This window comes from Pinus tabuliformis, chromosome 3_1, assembly GCF_031772625.1.
Source record: "Pinus tabuliformis cultivar Carrire ecotype Pingquan chromosome 3_1, CPIR1, whole genome shotgun sequence".
Lineage (NCBI taxonomy): Eukaryota > Viridiplantae > Streptophyta > Pinopsida > Pinales > Pinaceae > Pinus > Pinus tabuliformis.
Genome location: NC_142301.1, coordinates 57,636,583 through 57,663,035, shown reverse-complemented (window position 1 = coordinate 57,663,035; position 26,453 = coordinate 57,636,583). Strand labels below are relative to the sequence as shown.

At 35.6% G+C, this 26,453-nt stretch overlaps 1 long non-coding RNA gene across 1 annotated transcript in view; it reads left to right on the top strand.

Moving 5' to 3' along the window:
* Positions 1–26,453, top strand: part of LOC149185751 (uncharacterized) — a 238,555-nt gene that overhangs the window by 3,474 nt on the left and 208,628 nt on the right. Inside the window, exon 3 of the long non-coding RNA XR_016255642.1 lies at positions 19,909–19,922. This is a non-coding gene — a long non-coding RNA (uncharacterized LOC149185751). The remainder of the gene's footprint in view (positions 1–19,908; positions 19,923–26,453) is intronic.

Below are 26,453 nucleotides of genomic sequence, written 5' to 3'. Positions count from 1 at the left end.
GTTGTAAAAGTTTACTCAATCATTGTTTTCTCAAATTCAGTTAAATTTTGTTGTAAAACTCTATTTTCCTTTATTGGTCATCCACAAAATGATTAAGTATATCTTTGGTAGCTTCAATCATTCTAACATCTCTAAATGCTTTCAAGTTTAAGGTATGGGACTTAGGGTTCATACAATTTCCTAATTTACTTATAAACATAAAGGGGCACTCTAATACTTGGGTGTGATAAATAGTGTATCTGTTGTTGAGGCAATGCACTAGAATGAATAACTTGCTTGATTCAAAAAGGACATATAATAGTAGTCAACAAGTAAACTATATATTAATAACTAGACTGCTACAAATTACCACTTTATCTAAATATGAAAATCCCACTATAATAATTATCCTACCCACTACTACAACCTAAAACTAAAATAATGTTAAATACTTATGTGTCTCTCATTGGAAAGTGTAATTTTTTTGTATTCAATGAAAGCAACACTACAAGAATACTAGTTCATTTATTAATATGAATTGCATACATATTAATTTCACATATATCTATATTCATCATATCTTAAATTTAGATTTCTTTCATATAAGAAGTGTAGTAAAGCATGAGTGAATCTATATCCAAGTTATTGAACAATTTTCACTAAATTAAATATGTTATTTCTAATGGTAATTAGTACTCTCTAAGAGTATCAATTTCAATATTCATTTCTTATATCATACTATATTCAAGAAAATTTCATCAAGGAACCTTAATTTACCATTTAAAGTCCTTGTTGACCTTTTATGTTAGTCATTCGTATGTATGTAAGTTGTACCACATGAATTCATTCATGTGCATCATCTATTGATCTATTCCATGTTGATTGATGGGGGATACCTTAAACAACTCTTTGGATGGATATTGTCTGATCAACTTCAACTCATTATCAAGGGGTTTGATATAAGAACCAATAGTACGTTGCATACCTTAGTGGCAGGTTGTAGATAGTGAGTTTACCTCTTTGGCTCCTAATTGGAAAAATCCGTGAGTGTTCAATGCTAACACATTGACCTCAGTGGCAAGTTGTAGATAGTGAGTTTACCTCTTTGGATCCTAATTGGAAAAATCCATGTGTGTTATATCAACACATTGATTCACACTATGTAGGTAGTTCTAAGTAACTTGAAGTCCATTTCAATAATTAGTGGGTCCCCTCACATCATTTAATCATATGTGTCATAACTTGAAGTCCATTTCAATCCATGGTGGGTCCCCTCACATCATTTAATGATATGAGTCATTGACTAGTAACACACTATTTCTACCATGCTCTAGATCATCCCATTTATTTGCATGATGTAGATTCATAGCATTAAGGTTGATTAGAATACTTTGGATAGGGGAATCTCACTCTTGTATCATGCATCATAACCTTCCCAAGATGCGTTGGAGTTTTGTATGATTTTATGTAGATTGAGGGCTACTCTAGGAAAACTCTCTATTATGTTACCATAGTCCTACTAATGTATACATTGACATAGATCCACATTGAATTTTATGCTGGATGTGATTTTATAGTTTCTTACAGGGGTCCATTGTGTCAATCTTGTGGCTAGGCATTCTCATTTCTTGTCATGGATGTGTAATTTATGGTTGATGGCCATGTTCAATTTATTTTATGTCAAGCATGGGATTTCCCACCTCGAGGATGATCATCTTATGATTGATAACTAGTTATGTGTGTGAATTTAATCTATTCCTTTCTTGTCAACTCCATCCTTGTATTTTGATTTATGTTTTGGTAATTTTTTCACCACAAGAGTTTCTCTTTTGACCTCCTGCATTAGGGGACATATATTTTAGCCTAGGTTTCCCACCTTATGTCAAGTAGAGAAACACTAGTTCAACATTCCAACTTGTTAGCATGGATAGTAATATAAATTAAGGAAAATATCCATATAAGTAGTGCCTTACTATATCTTACATCAATAGACATGGGAAAAACTAAGAGATTATGTATATGGATGAATTCATGAGGTATAAGTGACACACAAATTACTAAAAAGAAACTAAATAAGGAATTGAAATGGCCAACTAAGGTTTAGACTTCCTTGAACATGTAACAACATGACATAAGAGTGACTTGGTAGAATATAGTAATGAGCACCATGTGGTCTTGTACAATAATGTAACAGGAATTAATGCATGATCCATAATGACTACTACGGTATGTAGATAGAAAATTTCCCATACCAATTGAGTATATAAATTTTCATATGTTATGTAAATTGATGTGCGTACTTTTGGGATTTTAATTTTCAAGATATATTCACAAGGTTTGCCTCACAAGGAAAGGAAATTGAGCTAAGAGGTATCAAAAAGAAACAATCTAAAGTTACAAGCTCTAATGGAATGATAAAATTACTAAAAAATGGGCACCAAGGTCTAATGGCACAATTACACTAACTAAATGTACAAGCTTCAATATCATCTATGTTCGCTGATATCCATAAATATGTCAATAATCATCTCAAGGTATTTATATTAATTCTTGTTGTGTAATTTAAATGTCTTCAGATTACCTTACATTAAATTGTTAATACAAGTACACAGACTTGTGAAGTACACTATACAATATGTCCTAGGAAATTTGTTCTAAATTGAAGAAGTATTATATGTTATCAATGCAAAATAGGATATTAATCTCTGAAGGTAAATGAAGCTTAATGAAATAAAGTATTAATCTATCAATGAAATCATAATCTATATTTCCATGAAAGTCTATTTTACGAGTGAAATTTTGGTTTTTTTCATTAAAATTATTCTTCACAAAGCACAAGCATTTAACTCTTATCAAAGCATAAAACCTCTATTCTAAGGAAAACATAACTTTTACTCTCAAAAAGAAAGAAAATTATTTATAAGAAAGAAGTAGAAAATGTATTATATAAAAACAAATAAATTCTTATAAAAATATAATTTTGTATTCAAAGAAAGCAAGTACACCTAATCTAGTGTAAAATGAAGACAATTATGTTGTAAGAATATAAATTATTAATTTAATGAACGTAAAGGAAAATATGCTAAAAGATAGCATTTTATGAAATGAAAGTCAGCTATTCTATGGGGGTAAAGATATACATTTAGAATACTAATATAATGAAAGCAAGGACAATTTATACTACAAAGCAATAATGTATTTTAAGGAAAGAAAAATTAATATCTAAGAAAGAAATGAGCTTATCTTCAGAAACTTTATGACATTTAAAATATTCAAGAGGTGTGTGAACAATTTTTTAGAATTTTTTAATGTGAAATGGATTAAAACTTTGTTGCAAGTTTTCCATACAAGAAACTATTATATGCTCCTAAACCTATGCCTCTAAGAATGAATATGAGATTAAAAGTGCTAGAAATAAATGAAAGAATAAAAGGAAGGAAAATCTAAATATTTTTGGTGTTTTAAATATTATTCAAGCATTTGATCTAATATTATAAGAGAAGAAAAATAATGAGTAAGACTATTGATTAAAAAAAAAAAAAACCATGGGGTGTAGAACAGATGTTGATGGGGTGTACTATCAAGGTCACTAGTTTGAAACTTCATGGGAAAAAATCTATTTATGCTAAGGGTTGGTGTGAATGAGGCGAGGTGCAATCCCTCCATGATTTTGATAGATTAGATGCCCTTGGGTCACAGTTTCTTAAGCCAAAGGTCAAGCATGTTTTTGGTCACATTTTGTGAAGCCAAAGGTCAAGCGTGTTGTAATCTCGCAAACAACTTGAAAAAGAAATAACACAGAGTATTTAACGAAGAAATAAATAGAGTAGAAACATAGTATGGTAAATAAAATTATATTAAAGGTTCCACATACCACATGGGGGCACTCCAATTGAGGTACAATATTAAAATGCTTGGAAAAATTCTATTATTACTGGTGCAAACTTCTCATCGAAGCTCAATGACAACAAGAGGGTATACTCAATATTAAACTACAAATAGTGTGTACACAAATACTATTCTTTCCTTGACATGATATGTTACCTGCTTGTGAGTGATCCTATACTATTTATAGTGTTATTTGATAGTAAAATAATTGAGAAAGGCATTGCTACAAATATGAAGATAGGGGTGATGATCATGTACCCTATTTCATTTAAAATTGTAATTTCTACAATTGGCTAAGGATTCAGTGTGCCACATGAAGATATATCAAACACATAATCACTCATTCTTGTTAATCCTTAGCACCTTCAAGATGATCACACTCACTTGAAGTCAATATGTTGCCACATAGAAGTCTTGATGCATTATGTCTCTATTCCATACGTCACATAATGGTTGACTAGGAGTTTTACGAAGCTATTGCAAACATCCATTGAACTTTTCCTTGTGTCAAATGGGTCGAATGACATGCTAAAGATATTTGACACCTTCCGAAAAACTTCATTTGATCTATCTACAAAGGAACCATTTGAACCTTGGATGTAGCAACATATTATTACTAAACTCATAGAATTTGTTGTTTTTTGTAACTTTTGCAAATTAACTCAATTTTATGAAGAAAGGCATACAAAACCATATAGATATTGGACTTATACATTTTTTTATCCTTTCTATCTCAGATGGCTGTTATTCATGGAAGCTATGGTAGGATTATCCAAAAACAATTAGGTTTTGAAGTTTCTACATAATGTAAGTGAAAAACAAAAGTACAAATCTTTAAAAAAGGTCCTAATTCTTCGTCGCAACATTCTACCATGCTTAGGGTGTTGCATGTTCACATGAATGTTGGTAAAGTTTACAAAATTTTGATACTACTATAATGAAGAGGATAGTTTTTGAGGATTGGATCAAAATATCCAAGTTACTTTTGGCTCCTTTCCTCTTCATGGCAATGGCCCACCTTGGCTTTTCATTAAAATCTTTTTCTTTAAACTTGTGATTTTATATTGGGTTGCTTTATTGGTCTTGTTGAGCCTAGATATATTTAGATACCAATACTACATTCACTTCAAAATCTTATGTTTTTTTTCTTTGAAATTTCTACATATTGTTGATTTAGCAACTCTTCTTAGCATAGCTTCTCAAATGGTTAATTAGGGTATGGTGTGGTTTAGCATTACATGTTGGCCTTTTCCATTACTGTAGTAGAGGAATTCCCTTAGAGTAGATTTTCCCTTCTTCCATCAAAGAATCAAGCTTCTTCTGACTCTATTGAAGTCTGGCTTGGAATGCTAGTGGTCTTCGCAAGATGAACAGTGACAACGGGCAGAACCATCACTTTTACTTGTGCATACAGTACAGCCACCTCCAAGTTTGTATGAACCCTGGGTTGATTAAGTAAAGTTGGTATCCCACATGTCAGTGTTAGTCGCTGAAGCCTTCAACCAACGATCAAACATGCTCTGACAAAGTGGTCTAGGGTGTCAAAATCAAATCTTGTCATTTGAATGAGTCTTCAAGTAAATGTTGGTCACTAGGTATTAGGTCTAGGATTTGTTTTCACTCCTATCAAAGTTTTCCAATTGTCAGTCCATGTCACCATTCGGCTGAGTGTACACTCATTCAAAGACCTGTCATCATCATTTCAGGTTCCAATGGGTCATTTTACATCTTGTTCGAGCTTAAGTTGTACTTGGGTAAGGCTCATTTCCCTCTCCTAAGGTTTTGAAGGTAATTTTTCTTGGATGGTCAAATCATAAGCAAAGCTTGTATCTTGATGCTCATACACCTTTCCCTATACTTAATATACCTTCTTAAACACTTCCCATCACTGATATCCCTCAAATTCATCATTTTCCCACAAACCCTAGCTTATTGCTATAATTTGATAATTTTCTAGACTAGGCCTATGTTTTTGCCTTTTGGACCCCTTCTCCTCACTCAATATTTAAAATTCCACTTTCCACTACTTCCTAATATCCCTCCCTATTGTACCAAATTTTCTCAAGAATTTAGAAGCCCCTTATTCCCTTCATTTCTCTTCATTTCTAGAAATCCCCTGTTCCACATATCGGGATAAGTTTTATTCAAATAACGTTTCTCAGAAACAGAAGATGAATTTGACAAAAGTGAGGGAGGTTTTTGTCCATCATTGATCCAAGAAGAAAATATCTTTCAGTTTTTACACGGGTTTCATGTTTTGGGAGAAATGTCGAAAACATCATTTGCCTCAGGAGGGTTGTTGCACCTCTCAAGTGACCTTGGTAAAATCATTTTTTCTCCTAGATGGAATGACTAAAAGACTTGTTTGATAAGTCAAATGATATTTACACATGAAGAGATTTCCAATGAGCTCTCATGAGCTCAATTTGGAGTTGAGGAAGACGTTCAAAAGTTGACTACAACAGTGCTCTGCATTTAGGCAACCTCATTTTGCACATTTTGACCAGTCTTGGGAGATTGGAATTTTGACAAGGAAAATGAACTCCAAACTGAAAAACTCAAGATGTTCTAGAAATTTGACTCGCCGAGATTGCCAACGAGCTATCACATGCCCAATTTGGACACTGGAAAGGCCTTCAAAAGTGGTCTACAAAAAGGCACTCTGCAATTGGGAGGCACTGCACACCTTGCAAGGGTTTCCAGTGTAAAATTGCACAGGCGTTGTGCATCTGGGAGGCACTGCGCACTTATAAAGTCAGGCCCAAATATTTCCCCAAGTTGCTAAATGACCTTGAAATCTTTAGTTTATCTCTCTAATAAGTAAGTACATCACTCCTATTTTATGTGTTAGGGTTTGGTTTGCTAAGATTGGTGTTTTGTATTCCTAAAACTAAAACCCTAGCTTCTACGGTGAAACCCTAGTTTTCCTCCTATCACTAGTGGTTGTATACCCTATCTACTTGTCATTTTTCAGTAAATCCCATTCCTACATATCATATTTCCTAAATCCCATTTCCCCTCATACAATTTTCCAAACCCTACACTCTCTACCCTATCCACATCCATAAACCTTACCCACTCTCCCTAAAACTGTACTCATCTCTAAACTCTATTCAAAATTCATTTTCACACTCCCTCTTTCATACCCTCTACGCATTTCATTCCTCCACCTTATTTCCACACTAATATCCATAAAACATCCATATACAACCACATTTTGCAAAACCAAAAGAGAACAATGGAAAGAGATAGTGATTATGAATATGAGAAAAAGACATTTAGTGAAAGAGTCGGATTTCATCATGAGTTGTCTAGGCTATTTGTCACTCATTTTCATAGTAATGAAGTAACCCTTGCCAGAATAACCTTCACTATATCATCAGATTTCATCTCAAAGGCTATAGGAATTCCAGATGTGGGTGAAACTTCGTACAAAGGTCAGGATATTGATTAGGAGTACTATGAGCATTACATCAAGGCTAGATACAAAGATAAAATGAAGAGAGCATTCCCCTTTAAGTTTTTAGAAGACAGGTTTGCTCCATTGATGAAAATCATTATCAAGTACTTCACTTGTGAAGGTAGGTTCTCCCGGTTGTATGCCTACCACATTAGACTTTTGATGCATTTCACTAGAGTAAGAATGATGAATATCCATTACTTCATGTTTAGAAACATTGAGAAGATGCAACATATTGTAAAGAGGAAACCATACCCCCAACAGTTGAATCACATTTTCAATTACTCTTTGATTAAATTCATTGTTCTACATCAGCTTAACCTTCTTAACATGCCATAGGAGACTTTCATTTCTCATGAGATGTTCAAAGGCCCACAAATCTTTTCATCAGTACATCATGAAGAAGGTGGACCTTTGAGCCATGAAAAAGTCAAAGAGACTGAAACTGTTGGATTGCCAGTGTTTGTGACATATAAGAGGGGCACTTGGAAACTTTTTCCAACTACTAGGTGAGTATTATCTCCACCAAGTGTGGAAGGGGTCTCGCCTTCATCATCAGGCCATAGGAAAATGCTATCTTTTACCTTATTCTTCAGCAAAATAGGTACAGGTTGAGCAACAAAAAAAGGGCAAGCAAAAGGTGCAAGAAAAAAAACAACTGAGTGACAAACGAGTCCTCATGCAGCTGGAAATAGTCAAAGAAAATAGTCTAATTATCAAGGAGGCTAATGTCCCATTGACCCCTATTGAGCAAGAGATTGAGAATGATATGGAAAATTGGCTTGAGAGGGTTAATATACACCTTGAGGAGCTGATTAAGAAGGCCAACAGAGATAAGAAGATGCTTCACCACATGGCCTACCACTACATGACCCGCAACAAAATCTACAACATAAGGATGAGGAAGCTTAAGGCTAGGTTGTGGAAGGCCTCAAAGAGCAAAAAGGAGCAAGATAAGTTGAAAATCTTGGCTGAAGCCTCACTAGACCATCATAACAACTAATGGTGGTGTCCCATGTCAAGTCTCGGTAAGTTTTGATAATTTTTTGTCTTTTTCAAATTTTGAAATTTTGAAAACAGGAAATTGACCTAGGCGCTGCGCTTTTCCCTGGAGCACTTGTTGGAGGAAAACTTTATATATTTGGATTCAGAATGATGAGAGAATCAAATCGAGAAAGTTTCAGAAATTTTGGAGCGAATCTAGGTCACCATAAGGTCAAAAGACTAGCAAAAGATGACCTCTCTACCTCTTTTTGGACACACAGAAGCATCCTTAGGCGATTTCACTTTTGTGGGGAAAATGACCTCCAAATGGAAAAGTACAAGATGTTCGAGAAACTAGACAAGAAGACCTTTCCCATGAACTATCTTGGGCTCAATTTGGTAAAGGGGAGGGCCTCCAAAAGTGGGTCTGAAGCGGCATCACGCATCTGGCTAGTGGCGCTACTTAATGAGCCAGTTTGCCAGAAAATCCAATTTCGCCTATTTTCACTGCAAGTTGAATTTTTCTCTCTTCATGGATGAATTTATGATTGTAATTAATGCCTTGGTATGTAAATGTAATAATGAAATGATCTTAGAGGGTAGATTCATCAGTTTGATGTAGTTTGGGGGTCAATGAATCAATTTCCTTGCTTATAGAGGTAAGTTGTTCCATTGCCTATATTCCTGTTCTCCATTTGGAAATGGTTGTAACAACTCCTTTTCTCTTGGATTCAACCTCTGATGGTTAGCATAGGTGCTTTGATGTCTATATTATAACAAAGGTTGGACTCTCTTGGATGCTCTGAGCTACATTGTACACCTTTATCAGAGGTTTGGCAAGGAAATAAACCAGAATTTGTAGCTATTTTTATGGGATACTTGTGGTATTGTGTTTTGCATAGTTTCTTCTTCTTTTATTAGTTTTTTGCATGTTTTATGTATGCCACAATCTAATTCATTGCTTCTAGCTTAATGAAATCAAGATAGATAGGTAGAATTCATTGTTTACAGTGCTCTTCCTTGGGAAGCCATTCAATTTTCTATGTTTTCCACTGTTTGAGAAGGATAAATGACCTTTACATGCGCTCCTTAGCTCCTCACAAGTCTTATACCTCTCATCTCACTCAATTTCAAGTGCCAAAGCCTATACCTACCCTGACCCATAGAACACCATGCATCCTGACTTGATTTCCCGGACCCAAAACTGCCTGGCTCCATTTGATCCAACAACAAAACCAACAAAATCAAACAAAAACCCTAGAGCTACTATACCTAGCCTAAAATCCATATTTGATCCAGTCATCTTGACTAAGATTTTCAAGGAGAGATCACTCTCCCAACTTGGTAGGGCTAGCTACCAGGTTAAGCTTGGTTTGTGGTTATTCTAGGATTGCCTCCCTTCAGCCTGAGGTCAATCTAGGCTCTAACACCATGAGTTATAGTATATTTGCTGCAATATTGGCGCTCATCAACATGCTTTGAGTGATAAAGTTAATAAGATCAATATTTTCAATTAGAGTAACATAATTTGCGGTCTTGATGAGTAATTTCTACAAAAAAAATTCTTTTATGAATCGTGGGAAGCTCCTAATCATAAACTTCTTAGACTAAATAAGAAGAAATGAATACAATCATACAAGATGTGCATGTTCCTAGAGCCCTATAAACTTAGTAAGATTTCTTCATGTCTCTTCTAGTGTTTTGATAAAATTATCACCATTAAACAATGACCTTAGGGTCCACTGCAACTTATTCTCTTTAAATGGAATATTTGATGAACACCACTTCCATGATTAAGGATAATTACGATGTGCTTAAAATATAGACCCAAGAGGTACCATATAAGCACCCTGACATGTATATAAGCATCATAGTTATGTTTCTCACATTGTGTTTTTAGTTGGGAACGAGCCAAAAATATTTTCAATAAATCTCAAGATAGTTTCATCTAAAGTACGATCATCATTATCACTGTCATACCCTAGTATGAGAGAAAGTTTCAAAATTGCCACTATAAAAGACTTTGGGAAGATAAAATCTTGGAAAGGAAAGATAATTTCAAGAAGAGGGGTTTCTTTTGAGAGGCCGTAAGGCAATAGGTGTTTTACATGAATTGTTGTTAGGGTTTTAAATATTATTATCTGGGATTTTAATTGTCCAAGTGTGCAAGATCATTAGAAAGTGTTGACATGTCACAATAGATGTCGTAGTTAGGAAAAATAGTTGGAGAACAATCATTGGACATCATGGCTTATTTAGAAGGATTTCCATGTTTAGGACATATACAAACAAATTCTAGGAAATGTTAGGTTGTAGGGAAAATAGCTTTGGCAAGGCCACAATCCAGGAAGCATCCTAGAATTTTCCAAAACCTACATGGAAAAGTTTCTACGAAGTTTCCCTAGTAATTTAGGTTTTGAAAAAATCTTGGTCGAGGTCAGTTGGGGCCTCAACTTTAGGGTTGTGAGAAATGGTTTAAGAAGGAACAACACAATTTATTTTGGAAGATGTAGGGAATGTTAGTAATTATAGAACTAATTCAAAGGGGAAATGGAAGTACAAGAACAAGCATATGTAAATATATCAAAACTTTGAGATAGTGGATAGTGCTTGATATTTGAAATGGTGCTCCTATGTTTGGTAGGTTCTATACTTGCCTGTGTTTTAGACTTGTCTATTAATGTTCACAACTATTGATATGATTTTAATAGTTTCTTTTGCTAAGAATTATAAGGCATGAAAAAGATTAAATAACCCAAAGCCTTAATTTTTCCATGAGATCATCATGGTACGATTTTAAGCCTTATTCATGAAACTTTCAAAATGACTACAACACAAGTTTCCTAAAAAAAGTGTTAGGGGTCAAAGGAAGGGCTCTATGAAACCCCTTTTCAAGCTAACACGAAATAAAATGGGGAAGGTCATGGGCTCTCCCCCACCCCAACTTAAGTTCAAATGAATGATTTTTAAAAATGAATAATAGGGAAAAGAAAGAGCTCTTAGCATCCTCAATTCATTACACCTCGCTAAGGAAAATCTTTATTAATTATTTGAAGGGAAAATCCTTAAGCTTTTCAAATCAAAATATTTTTCTTAAATGTGTCCTCAAAAATAACTAAATATCTAGGTTAATTAGTAATATAATTATGAGTGCAACTAATATTATTGCATGAAAACACTTAAAAATGCTATATGTCATTTTAAAAGATAAGCTACATACATACTTAAAGACATTACCAAAAATGCATTTCTATGAAAATAATTGATAGGATGATTTTGAAACATGAATTCCCACTTAGTTGAAAAAATGATCACTTACAAAGCTACTAAAATCAAAGTATCTTGGAAAGGAAATTCTATTATTAGTGATAGTTAATGTGGGCCCTAGAGAATTTAGTGGTACCTAGTTGACATTCAAGATTATGGTAAAAGGCCACTAAAATAGTAAGGCCTGGATGCAAGATTATGATAAAAGATCACTACAAAAGAAGGGCTATCCATAAAAGTAGAAGTTTTTGAACAGTCTACCCAATTGCAACAATGGTGGTTACATCTGCCCAATCGCACCAATGATAGTTACATTTGTACCTAGGGCAAGGATGGATTTTGTTTTTTTATGGCAAAAGAATAATAGTATATGTAAATAGGGCAAAGATTTTGTTTACTGAACTAGAAAAGAATAATTAGTCTGCCCAAATATTAATTTTGAAAAATATATTTATAACACTACTCTTTGTGCATGTAGTTGATACATATCTATGAAGTTACATCAACCACATTTATTAAAAAATTTAGTACTGCTATTTACGTCTCATCTTATCTCAGATAAGATATAGGGTAAAGATTTTGTTTTTATTTTTCAGTGAAAAAGAATCACTCGTATGTCCAATTGTGAGAATAAATTGGAGTCGTTACATCTGTAAATAGGGCAAGTCCAATTGCGAGAATAAATTGGAGTAGTTACAACTATAAATAGGGCAAAGAATTTTTTCTTTTAGGATGAAAATGATAACTCGTCTGCCCAATTGCGCGAATAAATCTGAGTAGTCACATATATCAATATGGCATCCACCATATCGATAATATATCTGTCTCATCCTCATGACGTTGGGCTTTGCATGATTGATCATGTCATCCTCACAACATTCTTGTAAATTTAGTACGTGAAAACATCAAATGTCACTGAAAACTTCACAAATTCGACCCTGGTTGGTAGTGTGGATGATTTTCTAATCGGAGTTCAGAGTTCGCGTGCTTCTATATAAGGCAAGCAATGTGATTGTATTTCTCATCTCTTGCCTATCGATTTTAGCCTCCAGTTTCAGGTATGGTTATGCAACATAGATTGAGGCTTTCAATCTATGATTTTCACGCTATTTTCACATTATCGATGATTTTCTCATGTTATGTATTGATTCACAGTAGCTTATCAAAGTCCATGTTACGTATTCATGCACTTTAGAAAATTATGTTGTACTGAAGGCATTTTTTTGTAGAAGTTTTCAGTTTCAACTTAGTCATATCGTCCAGTTCTGTCATCCACCACAACACCAATATTGACCGCGACAACAGTGGCAACAACAACACCATGAACAATGTGGGTAGCGGAAACAACAACACCAATATAAGTAGCAACAACAACACTGGCAACACCGTCAGCGGCAGCGGCCAGATCATGAACACCTGCGGGAACAGCCGCAACAGCAGCGGCAACGTTGGCAATGACACCGGCAATAGTGGGAACAACACCAACAGCGGAAACAGCCGCAAAATCAACAACAGCAACAATAACACCATCAACAACGCCAACATTGACAAATTGGAAACATTTAGCTATTGAAGTGAGATTCTCTATTTTGTTATATCTCTTAAAAAAAAACAAAAGAGAAAACTTACTAGCTGCCACTGTAATTGCAAGCCGCAACCCACATCCCAACTCACAACCCAACTGACATTGCGACTTGCTCATAGCTACAACCCTATACCCTAATGCCACTACTCAATCGAGACCCCCGCGTACATCATCTGACAGTCCACCGTGCTCATCGACCATAGTTGTCCACACTGCTTTCTGTTGGGAATTTTCTTTTTAATTCCAAAACAAAATAGCTTGAACAAAACAGAGAAAAATTCTCTGTTTTAACACAGCGGAAACTAAAATTGTTTTCTGGGAACACAGACTTTTAATCATGCACACATAAACTTTGTATTCATTAACAAAAGATTGCAGTTACAAAATATTCCTCCTCTATCAAAAGGATTTCTCCAAGAACTCCTCAGAGCAGTAAAAAAATTCACTCTGTCTCTCACAAAACAAAATCAACACTGCTGTGTAATTTTCCTTCTCATATATGCTGCTACATTTTTACATTTCATCACTTGAATGAAAGATGAGCCAAGACATCCTCTACAAAAAAAACTTACACTTATGTGTGTAAAATTCTCTCTTACATTCACGCTGCTATGTTCTCCCTTTTTTTTTTTAATTCGCACTGTTGTGCATATTTTTCACTTTAATTACATACACAGAACAACAAAAAAAAACATTACATATTGTTTGACTTATGCCCTAAAAACAAAACTCCCGTGAAATAAAAAAACTATAAAATTAAATGTTTACCACAACTTACCAACCATAATAAATTCATTTATTATTTCACCGACAAAGCTCGCAGTCAATGAAAATTCTAGTTCACGTCATGTAAGTTGCTGCAAGCCTGTACATCGTGCGATTTGTGATTTGCGATCAGATCGCATCGCAGAATCACAATCGGCAAAAAACACAAGGCGTAACAAAATACAACAGGACATGAATGTGATTTGCAATAGTGATAAGATCGCATCGCAACTTCGTGTCGGAAGAGTTCAAGAGAATAGACAGAGGTAGCGAGCATGGATGCAATTTGCGATCTGCAATTAGATTGCATCACAAGGAAAAAACAGGAGGTTTTTTGAAATAATACGCTGCAGTGGAAATTAATACTTTAACACTCCCCTTTAATTTCAACTGCTGGGTTATTAGTCATACCCAGACATTTCCTCAAAAACTCAAAACTTTTCTGCCCCAATGGTTTGGTCATAATGTCTGCAACCTGCTCTTGAGTTCTGCAGTGTTGTAAAATAATTTCACCATTGTTTACCAATTCTCTGATGTAATGAAAATTTGTGTCAATGTGTTTCGTTCTCTTATGAAACACAGCATTCTTGGATAATGCAATAGCTGAGCTATTGTCACAAAAGATCACAATTGCATTTGTTTGCTCTTGGCATAAGCTCCTTAACATCCTTCTCATCCAAACTGCTTGACATGTTGCTGCTATAGCTGCCACAAATTCTGCCTCCGTTGTAGACAACACTATGATAGGTTGTTTTTTAGAAGCCCATGAGATGGCTCCTGAACCCATGTGAAAAACATAACCGGATGTGATTTTCCAATCATCTACACTTCCAGCCCAATCACTATCAGTGAATCCAATTAAATCTGAACATTCTGAAGTAGTACATAAAATGCCAAACCTTTTAGTAACTTTAACATACCTCATAATCCTTTTTGCTGCCTGCCAATGTGCTTCTTTTGGCCTCTCCATGAATCTAGAAATTAAACTAACAACATACATTATATTCGGCCTAGCTGCAGTCAAATTCATGAGGCTGCCAACTATGCTCTTGTACAAACTAGGATCAAAATCCTTGCTGTTGTCCTCTTTGCTAAGTTTTAATCCCATCACTGTGGGAGTGATTGCTGCCTTGCTCTCCTGCATATTAAATCTTTCCAACACTTCATTGACATATTTTGCTTGTGAGATAAAAATCCCATTTCCATTTTGTTCTACTTCTATTCCTAAGAAGTATCTTAGCAAACTCATGTCAGTCATTTCAAATTCTTCTTTCATGACTGTTTTGAAATTTTCAATAAGATAATCATCATTACCTGTGAAAATAACATCATCAACATATAGCACAACAATTAGAATTTTACCATTCTTTTCTTTGATGTAGAGAGTGGGTTCTCCCTCACACTTTTCAAATCCATTTTCCAGTAGATAGGAATCTATCCTACTGTACCATGCTCTTGGTGCTTGCTTCAGCCCATAAAGAGATTTCTTCAATCTACACACCTTGTGCTCTTGGCCTTTCTTTTCATAGCCTATAGGTTGTTCAATGTAAACCTCTTCCATTAACACTCCATTTAGGAATGATGACTTCACATCCATTTGGTAAACTTTCCACTTGTTTTGTGCTGCTATGGACAACACTGTTGTCACTATTTCCATTCTAGCAACTGGTGCAAAAGTTTCCTCATAGTCTCTCCCATACTTCTACTTGTATCCTTTGACAACCAGTCTTGCCTTGTGTCTTTCTATTTTTCCTTCAGCATTACTTTTAGTCTTGTAGACCCATTTAACTCCAATGACTTCTATTTCTATGGCATTGATCTCCTCATCCATAGCTTCTATCCATTTCCTATCCTTAATTGCTTCTTCGAAATGAATAGGGTCATCAACATGACAATATAAAGCAAGAAAAGAATTCATACTTTCATTTGCTGCCTCTTGTTCATAAATGTCACTTAAATTTCTGAACTTCTTACCTCTTTCATTTGGTGTACAAGTGCTTGAAGAAGCACTTGAATTTCCTCCTTGTGGTGTGCTTGAAGAAGCACTCTCATTTCTCCTCAAGGGTGTCCATTGCTACCCTTGTGTTGGTGCTGCTGTTTGGGGTTGTATTTCAGCCATCTCCTCATTATCTTCATCACATGACATAGAGTTTTTAACATTCACTGTTTTCTCTATGCTTCCATCCCAAGCTTCCTCCTCAATGAACTAAACATCTCTACTCACAATAAGCTTCTTGGTGGATGGGTTATACAACCTGTAAGCCTTGGATTCCTCACCGTATCCAATGAAAATACATTTCTCCCCTTTGTTGTCCAACTTCTTCCTTAGCTGATCTGGAATGTGTGCATAAGCCACACACCCAAAAACTTTCATGTGGGTGACTCCTTGTTTTGTCCCACTCCGTGCTTCTTCCGTCACTTTGTTCATGGCTGCTTTTGTAGGGAATCTATTCAAAATGTACGCTGCATAGTGTACAGCTTTAGCCCAATAATCATTTCGCAAATGCTTTGCCTTTAACATACTCCTTGCCATATCCATGATTGTCCTATTCTTCCTTTTGGCAACTCCATTTTGTTGCAGAGTGTACCTAGTGGTAAACTACTTATGAATTCCATTTTCTCTACAAAAACATAGAAATTATTTGGTGATATACTCACCTCCTCTATCAGTTCTTAAAACTTTGATATGTAGCCCTCTTTGGTTTTCTACAAGTGCCTTGAAATTGCAAAATCTTTCAAACACTTCACTTTTGTTCTTCAGGAAATAAACCCAATTTTTTCTAGTAAAATCATCAATGAATGTTAGAATATAGTGGCTGCCTGCAAGTGATGGAGTTTGCATCAGTCACATAAATCTGAGTGGACAATCTCTAAGGGTGTTTTTGCCCTTATTCTTTTCCCAGATGGAAAGCTTTCTCTATGTTGCTTCCCCAAGATACAACCTTCACAAAGGCTATCTGGTTTCTCTATCAATGGTAATCCTCTTACCATTCCTTTTTTATTCAACAAGTTAAGACCTCCAAAGTTGAGATGTCCAAATCTCAAGTGCCACAACCAATTTTCATCTTTTGGTTTGCTTTAGAAAGCATCTTGAGTCATTGCTGCTATTACTTCTTTATTTTTCAAATCTGCTTTCATTCTGAGAGGGAACATCCTGTTCCTTCTCATCTTCACTATAGCAATACATCGTTTGCTGGGTGCTCTATCCATGATGGTGCATACATCATTCACAAAGAAATCATTGTAACCCTTTTGAACAAGTTGTCCAATACTTAAGAGGTTACATTTCATTTCAGGAAGATAATAAACATCTGCTATGGTTTTCTTTTCACCTTTCTTTGTTAAGACATTTACTTCTCCTTTTCCCATAACAGAAACTTTGTTATCTGTCCCTAGTGTGACTTGTGACTTCACATTCTGATCTAACATAGAAAACAGGGCTATGTTTCCTGCCATATGGTTACTGCAACCGGAGTCTAGAAACCATACATCTTCACTCTTTTCTTCAACCATATTACAAGCTAAAAACAAATTATTTTGGCTGATATTTTCTCTAGTGAAATTTGCACTAGTTCTATTACTCATATCATGTTGTTTATTCCTACATTCATTTGCATAATGCCCATATTTTTTACAATAATGACATTGGACATTGGGTTTATCATACCTTTGTCCTTGAGCATGATGTTGTCCACATTGTTGGATGTTGCCTTGGCCTTGGTTCTAATTTGGATTGCTGCCTCTTCCTTGAGCATTTGCTGGACTGTTTCTTCCACCTCTGTTTTGGCTTCTTCCTCTTCCTCTCTTGTTTCCTCTGCCTTGACCTCTTCCTCTTCCAAAGAACATCTGGGTCTTAAAGGCATGTTCTAGAGATGAGATTTCCTTTCTTCTCAATCTCTGCTCATGTGTTATTAGTGACACATGTAGTTCATCAACTGAGAAGTTTGTGAGATCCTTTGTCTCTTCTATGGTGGTGACAATCACATCGAACCTTGAGGGTAGGATCCTCAATAGTTTCTCCACAATCCTCCTTTCTTCAAGGATCTCTCCATGAGACCTTATCTGTGTGACCAGACCAATCACATGTGTGAAGAATGAGTCAATATTATCTAACTCCTTCATGCATAGATTCTCAAAATCTCTCCTCAGCAATTGTAGTTTTGTTGTCTTCACTTTCTCCATGCCTTGATAGGATTTCCTAAGAGTTTTCCATGCTTCTTTGGATGTCTTGGCTACTGCTATCCTTCGAAACACACTCTCACGCACTGCTTGATACAAAAAACAAAGGGCTTTAGAATCCTTCTTCTTATAGCTCTTCAATAGATCTTTCTCTGCCTGATTTAAACTGTTAAACTCGTTTTCATCTACTGGTTCTTCAAATCCATCCTCAACAAATTCCCATAAGTCTTGGGAAGTAATCAAAGCTTTCATTGTTATTGCCCAATAGTCATAGTTTTTCCCATTAAATTGTGGAAGCTGAGTATTAAAGATACCCATGCTAGTGCTAGCTCCATCCATTCTTGCACTCTTCAAAATACTTGACTGTGTATTAAAATAACTGACTGTCTTCAACAACAACATAGAAAACTAGCTTGAGAAATACCTTGGATTTTTGACTGAGTCTTCACTCTGCTGGAGAAGCTGCTACAACAAGAAATCCTTCCTTCAGCTTCTTTGACACCTTGAAAGAGGCTGGACATGCTCTGATACCATGTTGGAAATTTTTTGTTTAATTCCAAAACAAAATAGCTTGAACATAACAGAGAAAAATGCTCTATTTTTACACAACGGAAACTAAATTTTTTTTCTGGGAACATGGACTTTTACTCATGCACACATAAACTTTGTATTCATTAACAAAAGATTGCAGTTACAAAATATTCTTCCTCTATCAGAGGGATTTCACCAAGAACTCCTCAGAGTAGTTAAAAAATTCACTCTGTCTCTCACAAAATAAAATCAACACTGCTGTGTAATTTTCCTTCTCATTTATGCTACTGCGTTTTTACATTTCATCACTTGAATGAAACATGAGCCAAGACATCCTCTACAAAAAAAACTTACACTGCTATGTGTAAAATTCTCTCTTACATTCACGCTGCTGTGTTCTCCCTTTTTTTTTTAATTAGCAATGTTGTGCATATTTTTTACTTTCATTACATACACAGAACAACAACAAAAAACATTACATATTGTTTGACTTATGCCCTAAAAACAAAACTCCCGTGAAATAAAAAAACTATAAAATTAAATCTTTACCACAACTTACCAACCATAATAAATTCATTTATTTTTTCACTCACAAAGCCGGCGGTCAATAAAAATTATAGTTCAAGTCACATAAGTTGCTGCAAGCCTGTACATCATGCGATTTGTGATTTGCGATCGGATCGCATTGCAGAATCGCAATTGGCAAAAAACACAGGGCGTAACAAAAGACAACAGGGTATGAATGCGATTTGCGATAGCGATAAGATCGCATCGCAACGTCACGTCAGAAGAGTTCAAGAGAATAGACGAAGGCAGCGAGCATGGATGTGACTTGCGATCTGTGATTAGATCGCATCGCAAGGAAAAAACAGGCAGTTTTCTGAAATAATACGTTGCAGTGGAAATTAATACTTTAACACTTTCCATCCATTGTAGTAGAAACCATCGACCCCCACTACTGCAACATGATCTCTATAGTTTCGTTCGCTTACCATATGCATTGTCACCCAGTGATTCTAATTTTAATCCCCATTGTACCCGTCATTGGTGCGATGCCTATCACTATCGCTGTACGGACATATCCCACAAATCAATCGTTTTGTACTTAAAGTTGTACTATTGAATAAAATTAAAGTTGTCATACACCATAACCATATAGCTCAGCAGTCAAGTTCTTTGTACAACCCAATCCATCGTTTATACATTTTAGCAACCGTCCTGCAAAAAGATAGTCGTAATCATTCCTAACCATTCAACTTCTAGTAGAGCAACTTATAGCACCAGGTAATGGAAACTTAAGTAGACCAACTTATACTAAGTGGCATTTTTTTCCCTTTGTGCAGTGGTTAATGATTAGCATTTTATTATATGCAGAAAGATGTCATGATTTTTTTTTTTCTTGGTTAATTACATTACTATTGTCTGGTTGGTATGGGAAAGAATAAATGCAGTCGAAGAATATCTGTTTATCTGAGACTAACTATGTGTTCATATGTACTTAGTTTGGAGCCAAATCGTCTATTCAATTGCGGAACAGGCATGGCCATGGATGGTTATGTTATTATGGCCACCCTAGCCATGTGCATCAAATTCATATTTGAGTGCGATGCTGGTATATTGTAATTCTGATTTATACATTTGTAAACTACCGGCTTGGTTATCGTGTTTTAATGTTTTGGTCATCATACCGGGAATACGTTTTAATGTTTTGGCGCTGATACTTGGAACGATTTAATTAAGTTAATTGAATATCTAATTAAATGTAGCTATATATATACATATATATATATATATATATATATATATATATATATATATATATATATATATATATATATATATATATATATATATATCTATATAATTCAATAAAGTATTTTACTAAACCATGATTATGTTACATTCTTTAATATTATTGTTTAGATGTTAAAAGCCAAGTTTCCTTTGTAGAAGGTAGATAGATTTTAATTAAAACATTCATTTATAAAGTTATTTTATATCATATTTTTCTCCTATGATTTTATTTCAATTTATTAAAAAACTAACACAATTTTATTTCGTAGATGCTAGTAGCGTTCAGCAAAAGCAACTTTTATGCTTATAACTATATAAGAAAAATTGTAAACATAAAACAAACATTTTCTTTCTTTCTTTTCGTTTTGATCATCAATGAGTTGGGATAGGTGGAAACATTTCCAAATGGCACATGGTTATCTCTAGTACAGGTCCTTTATCTAAATCTGAACTTTTTGAAACATGAATGCTCCTCTTTGTGTGCCATATCTTTTTCTTTTCTTGTTTATGGATTGCTTCTAATTTTGTAGTGTTGTTCTTGTGAGTTTCATTCCCCCCTTCCCCCACCTTTTTTGCGTGTTTTTTTCCTTAGGGGCACCTGTCATACAAGTGTCCCATTTGGTAGCATCAACAACATCTCAATGTCACATTTTCTTAATCTAGAATTTGAGTCCACTTAAAGGTTTTATGTGTCACCTACTCCTTTGCTTAGGTAAATTTCTACACAAATTCAAGCAATAGTAAATAATCCCCTCCTCATTCTTTCAACATCCATCTTTTTAAATGACCTCAAGCTATTTCCAATATCCTCGAGGGCCACGTCATGCAAGAAAGGAAAGACAATATTTCGCAGCCTTACCCATGTTGCCTTCTTTGAGACAAAAATTGTTTTGGAATCAAAATCTAGGAACCAAGGGGTGATGAAAAGCTCTACTCTTCCCCAAAACTAGGGCCCTTGTTTCACTACTCTCTCCAAATATTCTAGACTAACAAAGTGAACAACCAAAATTCATTTTGAACATATGCATATATCCTAGTTGATGGTAGAGGTTTTGAAGACCCACTCATGTAGAATATTGAACCTACTCTAGAACCAATTAAATCTACAAATCACTGCCCTAGATTTAAGAACAAGAAAAAAGTGATCTATAACTATTAGGTTTGGGTAAGTCAAGAGTTAGTGTTTTCTGGAAATGTTTGACAATGTAAGGTCATGGATTTTATTGTTGCAAATCTAATGAGTTAGATCCCTTACCATCTACTTCAACTTGATAGGATAATGGACCTCCTTGGTTCCTTGATTCTAAAGCACCCCTTATAGCCTCAAAGTTAAGACAATGGTGGAATATTTTGAAATGTTTTTTTTTTTTTATGACCCTAACCCTATAATTTATAATCATACTTAAATATATATTAAAGAAAAATAATATCCTATGTATTCACTTACATGGAATTTAGCATATGACTAGGATAATTGCTACATGGCTTGTGGCTAAGGTTTCTCCAAGTTTCTCACATTAGACATGAATCAATCATTCTTATCATTAATAAATAGCCTTTTCTCCCTAGTTCACTCATTAATACTCTAAATCATGTAACATGATGGAATAATCTTCAATAATGGAATTATACTTAATATTAAGTATGACAAAATTACTAATTGATATCTTAATCTTTTCTAAAGAAAATTCCTTCCATGCTTAAACTTAGCAACAAAGTTATTTTTACTTTCTACCACCTTAATGTCGAAGCTTCCTTAGTTAACAATTGAGAGTCATCAATTAAAGAAGGAAATTTCAAATGTGTTCTCATCTTTTGTGTTGAAGAAAATATTGGACATTTGTTTCTTAATGTTGTAGCTACTTTAGTTGTGAAAATTAAAACATGAAATCTATGTGAGGAAATGCAACAGTTTCTCTATTAATTGAGGAATTTATCCATCAATTAAAGAGATAAGGATGAGTTCTAATTTGAGCTATAATTAGTTGGCTCATTTAACTGAGTCAAGTCCAGTTAGATTGATTTAAATAGTTTGTTTAAATTAATGTGAGTTCAGTTAGTTAATGCATGCTTGCATATAACTGTTGCACTTCATATAACTAAATATTATCTCGTGAATAACTCATGCAAGTTAGTTTAGACAGAGACCCAGTTGAGATGAGAGGAGGGACAATGTAATATCAGTTGGATGATTTCTTTTCCTATAAAGGAAACTCATCCATAGAGAAGGCTTTATCTCCTTGAGGATTGCGCAGTTAGATCAAAGGTTACTGAGTGTGTGAAGAAGGCAATTCACACAAGTGGTTGCACTAGACCCCAAGGAAAATTGCGCAAAGAAATAGGAGGCTTGGAGGGTAGAGGAGAAGGTTTGAGAGAGGTCTTTGATTGTCGATGAACAACAGAGGGATTGCAGAGAGGGTAGGATAGCTTGTGAGCTAATTCTTTTTGTAATCTACACAATATTTCGACTTGTATAATAATACATAGTTGGGGTTTTAGGCTGAGGCCTTCCCCGTGATATTTCCTCTGTGTTATGTGTGATTTCTTCTCATTCTCAGTTATATGTGTTCTCATTGATCGTGCTCAAATTGATTAAGCTTTCTCGAAAGGGTTGTAGAAGTAGATCAAGTATTTTTCTTTAGTATATTGCATTATCACGTCATCTACAGTGGAAATTTCTACGTTTGGCACATGTGGCTTCCAACATTTCATGATATATGGGGCCTATATGTTGGTTTCATGCAAGGATTAGGGAGAAGGAATAGATAGATTCCAACATTTGTTAGAGCTATGTGGCAGGAGCTTGCTATGGGATCCATGGATTGTGTTGATTGATAGGACACTCCATTCTATGATGAGTAGGTTCATGGGGGCAAGTGATCTAGTCCACCTTGGGTGTGACACATGGGAGATTGATGAAACCTCCATTGTATGGCGAGCTAGATTTATCCTGGTTCTACTCATGATTGAGATTGATAGTGGATGGATAGACCTTGAAATCATGGAGATTCCTACGCACTATAAGCTTGGCCTTCACAAATATCCCACCCTCAGGTTTTGGGAAGGGAGGATACACTCTCAGCATGATAGGGGGTTTTTCATACTCACGGTTGCTTAGCATGACCATGGTGGCACCCTTTTGAGACTAGCATGGGATTAGGGTACAACAAGATTTGAGAGTTCATCTACCCTAAGGGGTTAGCTACTTTCTAGAGGGGGAGATCACTAGTATGGCAGGATGTTCAAAAAGGAGGAGTGGTTTAGTGGCACATTTGAGACCCATGGCATTGGCTAGGAAAACAAATTATTTGCTAGGAGGATGTAATGTTCCCATTTTTTGTGAGCGCAAAATTCACTAAGGAGTTTTGCCATTTTTTGGTGATATTAAATAAAAGGGAGAAAATATTATTTTGTGGGAGAAGAGTGGAAATTATTATTTTAATGACGAATGGGGGCAAAGAAATATTTTATTAGTGGAAGGTGGGAATCACCATGGGAGAGGACTACCAATTATAAATAGAACTTAGAGGCCTCTATTTGGTATCTTTGACACTTGTAAACAAACACTCATTTGTACACTTTTTTGTTTAGCAAGTCTACAAGCTATTTAGCCACTATTCTCTTACGGTGCAGATTCAACCTCTACTTCTTGGGACAATGTTTCCCTCCATACCTAGGGAGGTTGTTCTACAGGATTTTTCAGGAGTTTCATGGCAGCAACACACATAACTAACTAGCTTAGAGAGGGGAGTGGGTATTTCTGGGCAGCAACTAATCTCATTGCTTGTCCCTAGGTCAAAAAGATGAGGTAGAAGTATTGGGCAGCCATTTAAGCTGGAGCTTTCAGCTAGCTAAACCATCATACAAACGATTCACATTTGTGGGCCTGGCATAGCAGAATTTCATGGTGTTTGCGAGTAGGTGATCCTGGCCAAGAGTTCATCCTAGTAGTTACTTATCTAATAGCACACCCAGCATTTTGGAGGAGTTTGCAGATCAACAGGCAGTTTCCAGTAGGTCGAATTTGGTGGCCATAGCTATTGTGAGGCTCCAAGGTGGTCAAAAAACACAATTCAAAACCATACAAATTCCCTTCTGGGTTTTTTTGGGTTTTGAACAAACAGTCCAAGGTTAAAAGCATATAAATTTCTCGATTTCTTTAGTGCAATTTCAAGCCATTAGAAATTCAGTAATGCAGTAGTTTTCTTGTTTGTGCAACAATTTGGCATTCAACTCACCTCAACCATCTTCCTACCTTGGTTTGTTCCTGAGACAAGGCAGGGTGCACCATTCCACTATCTATTGTATTTGGCTTGCATAAATATAATAAAATGGCTCAAAAGTTCTTCATTTGGATTTTTTTGTGGGTGCTTGATGGATATTACTTTTTGTATTTTGTTGAGTAGATTATTTGTTGTTATGGCTTGTATTTCATATTTAGCACCATTACATAATTATATCAAAGATTGTAAGAAATTAAAAGATGTTCAAAATACAAGTTGTGATGACAAAGAGAGTTGTTTGAAGATGGTCACAACATTAAGAAAAAGATGGCCAACATTTTTTTCAACATAAAAGATGAGAACAAATTTGAAATGTCCTTCATTAACTAATTACTCTAGATTTTTTCCACATGACTACCAACAAGAGTTTGTTCAGTACTTTGGAGGAGAAATATCTCCAGATACTCATAGCGATCAGTAATGATGAAAAGTATAGTGTCTCAGGTTTAGGCACTGTTGTTTTTCAAAGGGAGCATGGAGCTCACATTACCTTGACCGATGTCAAGAATGTACTAAGACTAAAGAGAAATTTGGTGTCGATCACGATGTTGGAAGGCAGAGGCTATGATGTAGTCTTCAGTAAGGGAAAGGTTTTCCTTAGACACATGATCACTATATAGGTGAAGTAGATCGGTTCATGGATCAAGAACCTGTATGCTCTTAAGGTTCAAGATGCATGCAAAGCCTTGAGGAGCAAGGCAACTGATGGAAACTTGGTGGTTGAGAGGGAGAGTACATTACCTCTCAAGATTCAATGCGAAAAGAATTCTCAGATGATTGTGGAGGAGCCACGATTGGTGAAGAAGTTTCAGGAGGTTGTGGAGCAGCCACAACTGGGGAAGCCGAGAGGAGACAAGGTGGAGGCATCCACTCATGTAGAGACCTCCAATAAGGGGAAATTTTTAGCCAGGTGGGTAGAGGGATCACATGCATCCATACCTCTAGGTAGGAGGTGGTGCAATGTGGAGTGTGTTATCGGGAAAACTAGTGTCCATTCAGAGCTGCTAGTCCCACTAAGACGGGTAGCTATCTTAGAAACAAACAATTTAAAGTTACTTGTGTTTTCATTTATGAGAGATAAATAAGAGAGAAGTAGAGAGTACCAACCTCAGTCTTTTGCTTGGATCCTTACTTGTTCCCTCTCTCCTTTGATAGAATTTCGCCACTCCTTTCTCACTTGTCTCGCCTCAAAGAACACTTGTAGAGTCAAAGCAGCATAATACCATCAAAGCATAGAGATGATGTGTTTTCCGCATGAAGGCAGAGTGGTCCACCTAGTTGACTAGTTTTCATTCCCTAGTTCAAACACAACTATTAGTCAAATGCCATCCCTATCTGGTCTTTTCACGCGAGGAATGTCTCATCAATCTCTAGTCCATCCACTTAATGAGCTTGAGTGATTCGGTGATTGTGACTAAAACCCAGGGGGCATGCACCCTGGTCTACTTCAGGAGGAAAACTTTAGGTATAGGGTAGGTTTTTGTGGAGGATATATGACTAATCTGACACACCCGTCCACTTAGGAAAATGGGATTAGACTACAATAAGGTTCCCTCGTCAAAGTTATGTGAGTGGATGTGTACCACCATACACCTTGGTCTATTTCGATGGATAGAGCCAAGGAAGTGTTTTGTCTGCAAAGTTTCGAATGGGGAAAGCTCCCTAATAAATGAACCTATCGATTAGACATCCTTATTATACAACTGGCACGAGTAGTTTTACGTGAAGTTCAAGCTCG